Raw genomic sequence first — 15333 nt, forward strand, 5'->3', positions numbered from 1 at the left:
AAAATTTACATAAATGGAAAGTTTCCCAAATTATTCCTAGGATTAAAACTTTCTAGATTTTGAATTATCCCAACCAGGGCCGGCCAAAGTCTAGGGGTGAGCATGGTGCGGTTTGGTGCGGTTTTAGGGCCAAACCGAACCGCAAACCGCAAGGTGCGGTTTTTGAATTCTAGAAACCGTTGGGTGCGGTTTTTCAATGGTTCGGTTTTGTGGTTTTTTAGTGTGGTTTCGGTTTGTACCGGTTCGGTTTCGGTTTTAAATCGATTCAAATATATGATGCGGTTTTTTATGTTCACCGGTACGATTTTTTTAACCGTGGTGTTCATGTGAAGATTTATGATTATATGTCATGCTATCATTTCGTTTCCTCACATTTAGAAGCTATAATTTTGAGTTTTTTATGTTGTTTACTTGAGCACTTCATTTGCAACCCATATTCCCAAACTCATTTTTTTATTCAATTTGTACTTAGAAGTTATAAGCTTGCAACTTGTAGCCCACATAATGTATACACTTTACACATAATCATTATGTCACAAACACAAAGTGACAAACTCACATATTAAACCTAATATCTAATTACTAATTACCGTCAAGTTCAATATATAATATATGTATAAATTAGAATTTATTAGTTTTTTAAATAATGTGTATAATTGTATAATATAAATTAGTAATTTGTTTTATTGTTAATAAGCTTGCGGTGCGGTTCGGTTTTGGTGGTCCGGTTTCTAGATAAAAACCGCACCGCACCAATAAATTCGGTTTTTCAAAAAAATAAAATTCGCACCATCGGTTTTTGCGTCGGTTTCGGTTTTTCGGTTGCGGTTTATTGTGGTTTTTGCAGTTTTTCTTTTATCGGTTCAGTTTTTGCTCACCCCTAAGCCAAACCAATTTGAGGCCGGAGCAAAATAAAAAATGAGGCCCTTTAAATACAGAAAGATATGAAAAAAAAAGGAATCTAAAATAAAAAATAAAAAATAAAATAAAATAACTAAAAAAATTAATACAAAAAATAGAAAAGATTTGTATGTAAAGATGTTCGACTTGGATAAAAAGATTCTTATAAACCCATAAAGAAGAAACATTTAAAAAACACAAAAGATAAGTAAGTTAATTACAACCAATTTTGTCATCTTTATTTACCGATTTAGTTGAAGACATAACATGTCTTAAGTTCAAAAAACCATCGAGTCAAGTGCACCGAATCTTACAACACCAAGGAGAATTAAAAAAAAAACTACCCTCAAGGGCAAAATGGTAAAGACACTAACCAAAAAGAATTAGGCCAACAACCTGAACAATACGAAATGAATTTTATGCTGCTAAGTTAACATTTCAGCACATCAACAACGTACGAAAAGAATTAGGCCCAGAACACCTAAAAAATTCATCAGGGGTAAAATGGTAAATGGTAGGTAAAATACATCAGACTCCATGAATTAACATTGTAAATGCAATTAGAAATCCACAATTGCTCTAACTTTATACACAACAGCTCCAGGGAACACACAACATGACTGAATAATCGACGAGGGCAAAATGGTCCAGACCCGAACCAAAAATAAAAAACCACCAAAGTGTGCTTTATAGTAAGGAGGTTTGTATGAGGCATTAAAATGTTGCAACAACACTAATGAATTTGAGTCAGAAGCCAAAAAAATTCCCAAGAACTTTCATAAACCATCAACTGCCAATAAGGATCATTTTTATAGCATCTTGACCCGAACTGAACAAGATCTGGAAGAGAACTGAAGACCATCTATGCAGGTAAGTAGGATATAGAAACCAATTTAAATCAGAATTAAGTACTTGTAGATTGATTCAATAACCAAAAACTCCAACTTGGATCAAGAAATAATGGATGTGTATGTATTAAAAAACACTGCACGAAGAGTCACAAATGAATAGAGAAATAAGATGGCAGATTTTCGATTATTTTTCTTAAATATTTATGAAACAAGAAAGATGTCATGATGAATTATATAATACCTGAAACTGTTGTGAAGTCATGTATAACGAGGGGACTTCATCAGACATTCATGATTGCTTCTTGAAAAATGAAGCCCCATCTATTAGAAAGGCATGCAAAAACTAAGTGTAACATTTGCATTTCAGGTATTTTTTCGTTCTTGCCCTTAACTTAAAATTTGTCGCATTTTAGTCCCTGGCCGAGTACACTGGGCGTACGTAGAAGTACACCGGGGCGCACTAGGTTGAATCTTGATCGCGGAGGAAACCCACATACGTTGGGCGTACGGCCAAGATGGGAAAACCCTATTTTTTAGGGTCTGTGCTCTATTTAAACACCTTAAGACACTCATGGCCCTTCTTATGACCAAACTCCACCTCACCAAACCCTAAGAACAAAACCCTAATTGCCATTTGAGTGTTTTGAGCTTAGAGGTGAACTTTGAAGGTGTTTTTGGTGATTTTGAAGGAATAATAACTCTTGGAGGTTGCATTGGTGTGGCTAGAGCTTGTGGATCCAGAATCATCTCCAACTTGGAAAGCTTTTGGAGGTATAAAGCTCTCAACTTGATGGTTATTTTTAATAGATCTAGTCAGGACTTGCTTTTGTGCTTCTTATGGTCCTTTATGTCATGCATGAGAGTATGAACTACTCTAGAAGCTAGGGATGGTAGATCTTAGCACTTTTGAGGTCTCTTGTTCATAAAAATGCAATATTGGTGTGTTATATTCGACCATGCATGATTTAGGATTCTTATTATGGGTTTTATTGAGTTTGGGTCCCATTAAGACAAACAAAGTAGTAAAATTGCCAACTTTACGTGTTAAGACATCATTCAGGATCATATTTGAGAATGGGACATAGTGGCTTAATCGATTAAGATCATAATGGCAAAGTTGATCATGCTGTGGAGAATGGTGGACGTACCCACCTCGTACACAAGGCGTACATGCCAAATATGGCGTACGCAAGGCGTAAGTCTGAGTATGTTGGGCGTACTCAGCAGCCTTAACTTTTGTTGACTATTACAATTTGGGTCGTATTTGGACTATTAGGGTTTTGGGCATTGTTGGACCACTAGTCTTTCTGACTTTAGGCCATTGTTAGGCTTTGGGCCTTCATGGCTTGGGGCCCATAATGGGTTTTGGGTGTCATTTAGGATTTTGGACCATATTGGGCTTTTGGAGCTATTAGTTTGGGCCTTGATTATTGGGCCAAGTGAGGAAAGGGTAAAATGGTCTTTTACCCTGGGAGTGGGACAAATGAATTGGATCCTCTGTCATGGTTTATGGCCCAATTATTAATTGGGGTTTTATTTGATTGATTCGCGCGAAGATTTTCTGGATCAGCAGTCCGAGCATTTATCTGATTTTCCGCAGTTTGAGGTGAGTCTCCTCACTGTGTTTGGCGGGTCGAAGGCACCAATGTCAGCCCGTGATTTATTATGATTACGACGCTAGTTGTCGGGTGTGACTCTACATGTATGGTATGTGATATGTATACCAGGCAGGGCCCGATGCCAGGCGGGGCCTGATGAGTGTATTGTATGTTGTTTATCTTAGTGATTCTTGCATGTAATTTTTGTGTGTGTTGATGGGTTTTTAATGTTACAAATACAATGCCTTAAGTGGAAAAACAATTAAACAATTCAATTAATTAGGGCACATGCAACCTAGTATGATCTATGTCTTTCATATATAGCAACATACTATGAATAGTTATCCTAAAATATTTTTCTATGAAGAAACTAATTCATAAGATAAGAAAAATAACCTTAAAGATTGTTATTGTAAACAATATTGAATCCTTCTTGTAAAACCTTTGGCAGCTAGCACCACAAGTGTAGTGCCTTTGATGGTTCACACCCAAGGCTAGCAACTAAGGATTATAGAGAGGAGATATATGATTTTCAGCCAGAACTCTTCTAGGGTAGGAGGTGTTGAATTTGTGAGGGTTAAGACCCTTTATATAGGTGAGGTAGCTTTGAGCCAAAGCTAGGGTTTAAAGAGGAAACTCTAATCCCTTTGCTTGGTGACCAAGCAACTCACGAGCCTCCATCCAAGAGCCTTTGGACGAAAATTATAGGCCCTTCCTAGATGTTTTCTTCCAACCCCTTACAAGGAGGTTCTAGAGCCTTTTTCCTCAACTATCAATAAATAACCAAACAACCCCTGCACTTTTAATTAATCCAATTAATCCCAAAATTAATTCCTATTAATTTCTGATCAATCAATAATTAAATATCATAATTTCTAATTAATATATTATTCTCATAATATATTAACAAATTAATTATTCCAATTTGTTAATCAAATAATAAATCATATATCTCTCCAAAAATAATCTTGTCCAATTGCCAACTTTGAGGACAACCCAAAAGGACTGTGCTACTATCAATTAAAGTTTATACCAATTTTAGTTATGAGCTTAGACACCTAATCCAACAGTCTCCCACTTGAATAAGTCTATTAACTATAACTGCAAGTATAACTTCCAAACTGACCAGCAAATTGTAGCAACCAAAAGTCGTTGTTGAACTCTGACCCAGTCTGTAACGTGTTCTAAGATAAATGATCATATAATCCTTTGTTCTGCAAGATATCATTTAGATATGAGGCATGCAATAGAATCAATCTCATTGTCCAATATTCTGTTTCCCTTGTTTTAATTTGTAATGACAAAGAACTACTAATCGAACACATCAATTTAGTCCTGGTCGGGCCCAACACTATAAGTCAACACCAAATCATCGAGGGGCCCACAGATATCACTTTTCCCGTTAGGGAAAAAGGAACGGATAAACATTGAATTATATGCTTGTAATATTTACTTACCAAATCATACAAAACAATATGTTTTATAACACCAAGTTACTATTGTGTTTACATATTATCAATGCACAAATGATTTGTAAACCACAACTCATATATCTCAGTTTCAAGATTACAAGATACTATCGTCTCAAAATTACTCGTGATGAATTCCATGAAGTAATTCTCTAAGTGTGGGTTAATCCAATACTTAAAATCCCCATTTTCATGTACTCATGAACGTTGCAGCAATCTATTGTTATGTCTAAACCCATACACAATCTACAACTCAATTCACTACAGTCTTAATTTACTACTTACTTCCTAAAGTACGAACGACTGTGGAGTTTGAATAATCAAATTATTCTGGAAGTAAAACATGCAAAATGAAACACAATACTAACCAATTGACAAAAGGTAGTAAACAATACTCATAAATAAATCACTATTATTTAATCACCAAAAGTCAATTACATTTACATTGTTACAAGTTTCAAACTAACTACCTAACTACTAAAACTAATATAATCTCTCAGACCTATGCTCCAAGCAAGTTGAATATGCTTGACCCTACTCAGACCCTTTGTGAGGGGACCTGCAGGATTTTCTTCAGATGACACCCTCTTAACAACGAGGTGACCTTCTTCTACTTTATGTCTGATTAAATGGTATTTTCTGTCGATATGTCTAGATCTGCCATGATCTTGAGGTTCCTTAGTTAAGGCAACCTCTCCTTCATTACCACAGAAAATCTCCATTGGCTCCTTGATCGTTGGCACAATTCCAAGATCTCCAATGAAGTTCTTCAACCAAATTGCTTCCTTAGATGCTTCGCGTGCTGCTATGTACTCTAATTCACAGGTAGAATTAGCCACTGTCTCTTTCTTGGAAGTTTTCCAAGCAACTGCTCCTCCATTCAGGGTAAACATCCAGCCAGATTGCGAACGGAAAATCTCCCTATCTGTTTGAAAGCTGGCGTTACTATACCTAGTTACTCTCAACGTATCACTGCCACCAAGCACTAAGACCCAGTCCTTAGTCCTTTGCAGATACTTGAGTATATTCTTAACTGCTATCCAATGAGCTTTACCTGGATTTCCCTGATAACGACTAACCATGCTTAAATCAAAAGCCAGATCAAGACAAGTACATGTCATAACATACATGATAGATCCAACTACAAAAGCATATGGAACTCTACTCATTTCTGCTATCTCCGCATCAATACTCAGACTCTGAGTCTTAGTCAGTTTGGTATTACTCTAGATAGGCAGCTACCCCTTCTTGGAATTTTCCATACTAAAACGTTTTAGAACCTTTTCCAAATATGTACTTTGACTAAGTCCAATTAGTCTCTTACTTTTGTCTCTCAGAATCCTTATCCCCAGAATATAAGCAGCCTCTCCTAGGTCTTTCATAGCGAAACACTTTCCAAGCTAAGTCTTAACCTCTTGTAAGGTTGGAACGTCGTTTCCTATAAGAAGTGTGTCATCAACATACAATACCAGGAAGGTAACTATACTCCCACTAGCTTTGACATATACACAAGATTCATCTTCACTTCTAAATAAACCAAACTCATTGACCTTCTCGCCAAAGCAAAGATTCCATCTGCGAGAAGCTTGTTTCAGTCCATAGATTGATTTCTCAATCTTACACACTCTTTTTGGGTACTTTGAATCTACAAAACCCTCTGGCTGACTCATGAAAACATCCTCAACAAACTTCCCATTAAGGAAAGTGGCTTTGACATCCATCTGCCAAATTTCATAATAATGAAACGTAGCTATGGCTAGCATTACCCTAATAGACTTTATCTTAGCCACTGGTGAGAAGGTCTCATCATAGTCAACCCCCGGGGTTTGAGTAAAGCCCTTCGCAACCTGCCGATCTTTGAAAGTGTGTACCTTTCCATCCATGTCGGTCTTCTTTTTGAAGATCCATTTGCACCCAACTGTCTTACGACCTAGTACATTGTCAACCAAATTCCAAACTTGATTGTCATACATGGACTTGATCTCGCTGTCCATTGCCTCTTTCCATTTGGCTGCCTCAGGGCCTGTCATTGCTTCCTTGTAGTTAGCAGGTTCATCCAAATTTATTAGTGTATTGTCACTGATAAACTGTAACATCCATAAAATCATGAAAATTTTAAACTTCTAAAAACGACCTAAAAATCATAATTTGTTTACAACATAGTTTCCAAAACATGTTCCATATCAGAGTTTCCTAAAATCATAAATCAAAACACGAGGATGTGTACGTTCACGCCTTCGCCTTCCCGCGGTCATCTGAAGTACCTGAAACATAACCCAAAATTGTAAACCTGAAGCTTAGTGAGTTTCCACCAAAGTACCAACACAACACATAGTCATAATAACAACAACAAACAACATGCATATAGAGCCTTCAGCCTGACTGTACTGCCTTGCAGGCCTACAGACTATCTAGACTGCTCACAGAACCTTCAGCATGACTGGACCGCCTCATCGGGCTTTTTAACTTATCTGGACCGTTCTCCGGGCCTTCGGCCTGATTGGTACGCCCCTCTGGCCTGTAGTCTATTCGGGCCACCTTGGGTCTCTTGGCCTTCAGCACACAGCAGGACCGCCTCAAACCAACACACCAGCACATATCAACATATACCATATCAAATACTAGCTAGCATATACAGACAGTCATACAGATCTAACAGATCACTAAACATGACATCATCCTATATACCAGGGTACAGATCTAACAAATCGCTAAGCATAGGATCATCTATATACCAGGATACAGATCCAACATATCACTAAACATAGCATCATCCTATATACCAGGATACCGATCTAACAGATCACTACAACATAGCATCATCCTATATACCAGGATACAAATCTAACATATCACTTAAAATAACATTATCCTGTATATTAGGATACCGATCTAATAGATCACTACAACATACAATCATACGATAAACCAAGATAACAATCCAAAGGGCCGGCCTTGGTGTCGTCGACCCGAAATTACAGTGAGGAAAACTCATCTCGCACTGCTGAATCTCATAGAAAGAATCTATGGCTGCTGCCCCGCTAAAATCCCGGTGCTACAAACCATCAAAATAATCACTCATCAATAATCGGATCTGGTCCACAGTAAGTGCTCAAACTAGGGTAAAAGACCTTTTTACCCTTTACTCAACATGACCAAAACCTCGGCCCCAAACCAACAAGCCAAAGTCCGGAAATCCATATAAACACTCAAGGCCCATATTGATGGGTTTGGAGCATTCTAACACTTCCTAAGTGTACATGCAACCCTAATAACCTTGAATCTATGTTTTCTCTATATACATGCAAATTTCTTTTTCAAGGTTATTTCCTAACTAGCATGGCATGGGGATTACATAAAACATAAAAACTAGTAGAAATACATACCTTGTTGTTGCTTGGATTCCTTCAAGACTTTGTGAGCCTAGCACCCCAAATGTTGTGCCTCAAATGCTTCACACAACACCACAAGACTTGGAATAACTTGAGAGAATACTTCTAGCACTCAAAATTGGTTATGCCCTCTCTAGTAACACTAGGTCCACTAGGTCCCCATTTTGCTAGCCATAGGGTTCCTTTTATAGTGTTGTCATAATTAGGGTTTACACATGAATGCCCTTAATTGTCATGACTCTTGATTTCCCATGACCCATGGATTTGTAACTCCCATGGACTATCCATGGAGCTCCATTTGGTTACATCCATAACCCATAAACCATGGATCATTAATCCACCATAAAAGAATTGATGATTGTCATAATCAACCCTATATATTTAATTAGTCTCACTTTGATCACCAAATTAATCCTAGATTAATACTTGATCAATACTAATTAAATAATACTATTATTAATATATTAGAACTTTTAATATATTAATAATCATAAGTGCCTTATTCTCTCATTTAGTCTATCCAAGTATTGCAATGCCATGCAACCCAAATGGACCATGCCGGGTCGGGTCAAGTACATACCAAATAAAGTTATGGACTTAGACACTATATCCAACAGTCTCCCACTTGGATAAGTCTAATAACTATATTTGCAAATATGACTTCAAAATCCGACTAGCAATCGTAGCTCTTTCAAAGTCTCTCGGAACTGAGATGATGATGATACGCCATTTAAGATAAGTGATCATATAATCCTCTGTTCTCATGATATCAGCCGGACAAACACATGGAACATGGTCTTACTTATTGTCCAGCATTTGTTTCTCGATCTCTGATTTGTTTCGACATAGAACTAAATTGAACACATCAATTAGGTTCTGACCGGGCCCGGTACATAGGTCAAAACCAAATCATCGAGGGGCCCAGATATTGCTTTTATTTCTAGAAGGAACAGATAAACTTCGACTGATATGCTTGTACTAACTACTTGTTGAATTATTCACAAAGGCACGTTTTATAACATCGAGTTACCAATGCGTTTTCGTACAATCAATGAATGACCAACTCATAGTCAACAACTCATATCTCTAGGTTTGAAGATTTATATGATATTACCGTCTCACGATCACTCGAGATAAATTCCATGAAGTGATGCAAGTGAGCGTGGGTTGGATCCAATACTCAGCCCTTATGAGTACTCATGAATGTTGTAGCAACCATTGCATTGTCCAAAGCACTTTCAGACAAATCATACAAGCCAAATTCATGACAGTCTTAAATCAATACTTACTTCCAAAGTTTGACTGACTGTGGATGGTTTGAATAATAACATAATTATTCTGGAAGTAAAAACATGCAAAATTGAAACATAGTAAACAATCAACACAAGATAGTAACACCTTACTCATAAATAAATAACAACTTTTATTTATCATCAAATGTCAATTACATTTTACAAGTTTCAGGAATCTAATTATTGAAACTAATATCATCCTTCAGCCCAATGCGCCTCGCATGCTGTAAATGCTTAACCCTGCTCAGTCCCTTCGTGAGGGGATCTACCGGGTTCTCATATGATGATACCCTCTTAGCCACGAGGAGTCCTTCTTCTATTCGATGTCTGATGAAATGGTATTTTCTGTCAATGTGCCTAGATCTCCCGTGATCTCTTGGTTCCTTAGCCAAAGCAACCGCCCTTTCGCTGTCACAGAAAATTTCCATTGGCTCTTTTATAGCTGGTACAACTCCAAGGTCTCCGATGAAGTTCTTTAGCCATATCGCCTCCTTAGCTGCTTCACTTGCTGCTATGTACTCTGATTCACAAGTAGAATCAGCTACTGTCTCCTGCTTGGAACTTTTCCAAGTAATTGCCCCTCCATTTAGGATAAAGACCCAGCCTGACTGAGAGCGGAAATTATCCCTATCAGTCTGGAAGCTAGCAGCGCTATATCCTTCCACTCTCAAGTCATCACTGCCTCCGAGGGTAAGGACCCAATCCTTAGTCCTCCGCAGATACTTGAGAATGTTCTTTACCGCTGTCCAGTGTGCCTTGCCAGGGTTCCCTTGATATCTACTGACCATGCTCAAAGCAAAGGCCACATCAGGGCGAGTACAAGTCATAGCATACACGATCGAGCCCACAGCGGAAGCATATGGTATATGACTCATCTCAGCTATCTCAGCCTCTGTACTCGGACTCTGAGTCTTACTTAGCTTGGCATTACTCTGGATTGGTAATTCTCCTTTCTTGGAATCTTGCATACTGAACCTCTTCAGTACCTTATCCACATAAGCACTTTGACTAAGTCCAATTAGTCTCTTACTCCTATCTCTCAATATCCTTATCCCTAGGATATAGGCAGCTTCCCCAAGGTCCTTCATAGCGAAACACTTCCCAAGCCAGGACTTAACCTCCTGCAAGGTTGGGACGTCGTTTCCTATGAGAAGTATGTCATCCACATACAACACCAAGAAGCTAACTATGCTCCCACTAGCCCTGACATACACACAAGACTCATCCTCACTCCTAGAAAAGCCAAACTCTTTGACTTTCTCATCAAAGCAAAGATTCCATCTGCGAGATGCTTGTTTCAATCCATAAATGGATTTATCAAGCTTACACACTCTATTAGGGTATCTTGTATCGACAAAACCCTCTGGTTGAGCCATGTAAACATCCTCAGCCAACTTTCCATTAAGGAAAGCGGTTTTGACATCCATTTGCCATATTTCATAATCATGAAATGCAGCTATGGCTAACAATACTCTAATAGACTTAATCTTAGCTACTGGTGAGAAGGTCTCATCATAGTCAACTCCCGGAGTTTGAGTAAAGCCCTTCGCAACCAGTCGCGCTTTATAAGTGTGTACCTTCCCATCCATGTCGGTCTTCTTCTTGAAGATCCATTTGCACCCAACTGTCTTACGACCTGGTACATTGTCAACCAAGTTCCAAACTTGATTGTCATACATGGACTGAATCTCGCTGTCCATAGCCTCCTTCCATTTAGCAAACTCAGGGCCTGCCATGGCTTCCCTGTAATTATTAGGTTCATCCAAATCTATTAGTGTACTATCACTAATAAATGTATCACCTTCAGTGGTGATGTGATAACCATAATAAAAAATCAGGTGTGTTCCTCACCCTAGTGGAACGTCTTGGAGGTACAGACTCATCTATCGGATCAACAGGAGTTTCCTCCTCAGGTTGGTCGATAGCATTTGAGGTTCCTTCACCACTTGACTCTTGAAGCTCTTCAAGGTCAATTCGCCTCCCACTGTCCCCTTGGCTTATGAATTCTCTCTCACGAAAGACTCCTCTTCTTGCTAGAAAGACCACATTATCTCTGGGTCTGTAGAAGAGGTAACCAAAGGATCTCTGTGGGTAGCCGATGAAAATACACCTCTCACTTCGAGGTTCAAGCTTGTCATGAGTCTCACGCCTCACGAAAGCTTCACAACCCCAAATCTTGATGTGGTCCAAATTGGGAACTTTCCCAGTCCACATCTCGTGAGGTGTTTTGGCAACCTTTTTAGTAGGGACTAGATTAAGGATATGGGCGACAGTCTCTAAGGCATACCCCCAGAAAGAGATTGGTAACGAAGCTCGACTCATCATGGAACGAACCATATCCAACAAGGTTCCATTGCGCCTCTCAGCTACACCATTCAACTGTGGTGTTCTGGGAGGTGTCAATTGTGAGACAATCCCACATTCCTTTAGATAGTCAAGGAACTCAATGCTAAGATACTCTCCTCCTCGATCGGATCGGAGCATCTTGATGTTCCTGCCCAATTGATTCTCCACTTCCTGCTTAAACTCTTTGAACTTTTCAAAGGTTTCTGACTTATGCTTGATTAAGTAAATATATCCATATCTACTGTAATCATCAGTAAAAGTCACATAATAGCGATTAGCATCCCTTGTAGCAACTCTGAAGGGCCCACACATATCCGTGTGTACAAGGTCCAACAAACCTTCACCCCTATCACAAGTTCCTGTGAAGGGTGACTTTGTCATTTTTCCAAGTAAACAAGACTCGCAACTATCATCTGACTTGAGGTCAAATGATTCCAAGCCTTTTGGAGTTGGCCTATGCGCTTCTTGTTAACATGTCCAAGACGACAATGCCACAAGGATGCTTTATCCAAGCTATCTGAAGAATCAATATACAACACATTATTTCCTAGATTGTCTACAACATTCACGGCTTCATATACACCATCGCAAGGTAATGCTTTAAAGTAAAATACATCATTGTAATAAACATTAATAGCACCATTTTTATTATCAAATGAAAATGTAAAACCTTGTTTGTACAAGCCATGAAAGGAAATAATATTTCTCGCCATTTCGGGCGAGTAACAACACTTATTCAAATCTAACATTAACCTATTATTAAGCAATAAAGAATAAACTCCTATATTGGTAACATGTGATGCTTTCCTGTTGTCCATGACTAAGTTTATCTTCCCGTGCTCCACTTGCTCACTTCTTCTTAGTGCCTGCAAATCAGTACAAATGTGAATACCACACCCTGTATCAAGCACCCAAGAATTAGCATTAGATGAGTTGTTAGACAATATTGTGTAAATACCTGCATGGGTGGGTTTAACCTTCCCATCCTTTAGATCTTGCAGATATTTAGGGCAGCTTCGCTTGAAATGTCCCTTATCCTGGCAATAGAAGCACTGTGCTTCCTTTGGGTTTGAAGAAGGAGTAATGGGACCTTTCTTTGTCCCACTTGAAAAGGAACCATCAAGAGTCTTACCCTTGGTACCCTTCGAAGGGCTTTTCCTCTTCTTACCTTTTCCCTGCCCAATAGCCAGAACAGGGGCTGTTGAAGGAGTAGAAGTAGCAACCGCTTTACCCTTAAGGCCATTTTCAGCTGTCCTTAAGAGTCCTTGAAGTTTGCTAAGTGTGACTTCCTCCTTGTTCATATGATAAGTCATACGAAACTGATCATAACTTGGAGGTAAGGAATGGAGAATGATGTCAATCGCCATTTCCTCAGGAAAGTCAACATTTAGCTTCAGCAACCGGTCAACGAACCTTTGCATCTTCTGCAAGTGACCGGTGATGGGTTCACCATCCTTCATCCTTGCGGTTATCATGGAGGAGATGATTTCATACCTCTCCTGACGCGCGCTCTGATGGTACCTTTCCATCAGATCCAGGTGCATCTCATAGGGGTAGAAATCTTCATAGGATTTTTGAAGTTCAGGAGTCATGGTGGCCATCATGATGCATGCTACTTTAGTAGCATCCTTTTCATGCGTAACAAACTCCGCAAACTCTTCAGGAGTAGCAGTGGCTTCATTCACAACCTTAAGCTCCCTATCGAGGACATATTCTTTGTCCTCATAGCGGGTAATCATTCTGATGTTTCTGATCCACTCATTGAAATTGGATCCATCAAAGATGACCTTACCACACAAGTTCATAAGGGAAAAGGAGCCTGTTGGGTTTGAGCCAGAAGCATTGTTGGAAGACATCTGAAAGGAAAGAAAGACAAGTTTCATTAGATTAGGAATCCTTAATAATTCACCCAAATGAAATATTAAGGCTAGGATCCAACAAACTATTTATAGTTGGAAGAGGGATGCCGTAATCCATACTATAAAATATTTGAAGGTAGGTAAATGACGATTTACCAATTTCCACCATAAGAACGAAATATTTTATTATTAGGTTTTATTGGTTTTGAAACTCCTAGATCTTTTGAGATACATTGAACTTTTCAATGGCATGTTTGAATCTCGATTGTGCCCTCTCAAGTTTGTGACTGGGATGCCGAGAATCACAAACAAGGTGTGAATAACCATACAAATTGACTTGGTACCCTCAACAATATTACCTAATCGATGTGCCGGTTAACCACACACGCTCCACCGATCTATAATAAGGTCAAGTTACCCTTTGCCACTCTTACTAGTCCATGTTAGTGTGCCGGTTAACCACACACGCTCCACTAACGACTTGGTAAGGTACAAAGTGTAATTTTATGGGCTAGCACCAATTTCACATTTTCCTAAAGTAACTAAGATTGGGAATTTATAATGTATAGTTACTTTATAATTCATTATACTTTTAACGAGTATTTAAAGTCGTATCCTACCCGTTCGGCTAACGACCCTCCACCGATCAAGGAAGCGGTGGGTGAGAGTGGACACCCATTAAGTCACCATTTTATAGGCTACAACCTTATACCCCCCTTATAGACCGGCTTCGTGAATGAGGCCTACTAACAGTAAGAATGACATATTCTTATACATATCTATATAATAAAATTATAATAATAGTATAAGTGTTGATTTTTAAACTTTTTAAAAATCTAAGGGTTAATTTGGAATTAAAGTATTAGAGTGTAAGACTTTTCAAATTCCAAAACTTGAGGGCGAGAATTGAAACTATTCCAAGTCTCTTCAATTTGTAACTTATGAGTTTTAATGGTTCATAAAAATGAAGACTCTTCATTTTATGAAACCTCTTTAGTTCTTTAATCATAATTAAAAGAAGTGACTCTTGGTTATCCATAACTTGAGGACAAGTTATGGACACCATCATAGCCATTAAGATCATGAATTAAACACACATGGTGGTTACACATAATTCCTATGATCTTCTAAAAACTCATAAGAACACAAATTCATGTCAAGCAATTTCAAGAAATCATATAAACATATACAATACTTGAAAATTGATAAAAGTCATGTAAAATGGGTTAACATAATCATTATCATTTTGAAAAACAGATTTTACAAGTCCAAAACAGATTGGGATAATGATCTTAATCCATTTCCAGCAACAAAACTCGAAAAAACTGCCCAGCACGCTCCTACTCGCCGAGTGCACTATTCTACTCGGCGAGTAGAATGAATTTGTTCATGGACTCGGCGAGTCCTCCCCATGGGCTCAGCGATTCCAGTCGTCAGAATGCAGAATTTTCGATTTTTTTTAAGCAGTTTTGCATCAAGTATACAGAAAACAATCCTAGGCTCTGATACCACTGATGGGTTTTGAGCATTCTAACACTTCCTAAGTGTACATGCAACCCTAATAACCTTGAATCTATGTTTTCTCTATATACATGCAAATTTCTTTTTCAAGGTTATTTCCTAACT

This window comes from Lactuca virosa, chromosome 5 (genome assembly GCF_052849685.1).
Source record: "Lactuca virosa cultivar CGN04683 chromosome 5, Lactuca_virosa_CGN04683_v6, whole genome shotgun sequence".
Classification (NCBI taxonomy): domain Eukaryota; kingdom Viridiplantae; phylum Streptophyta; class Magnoliopsida; order Asterales; family Asteraceae; genus Lactuca; species Lactuca virosa.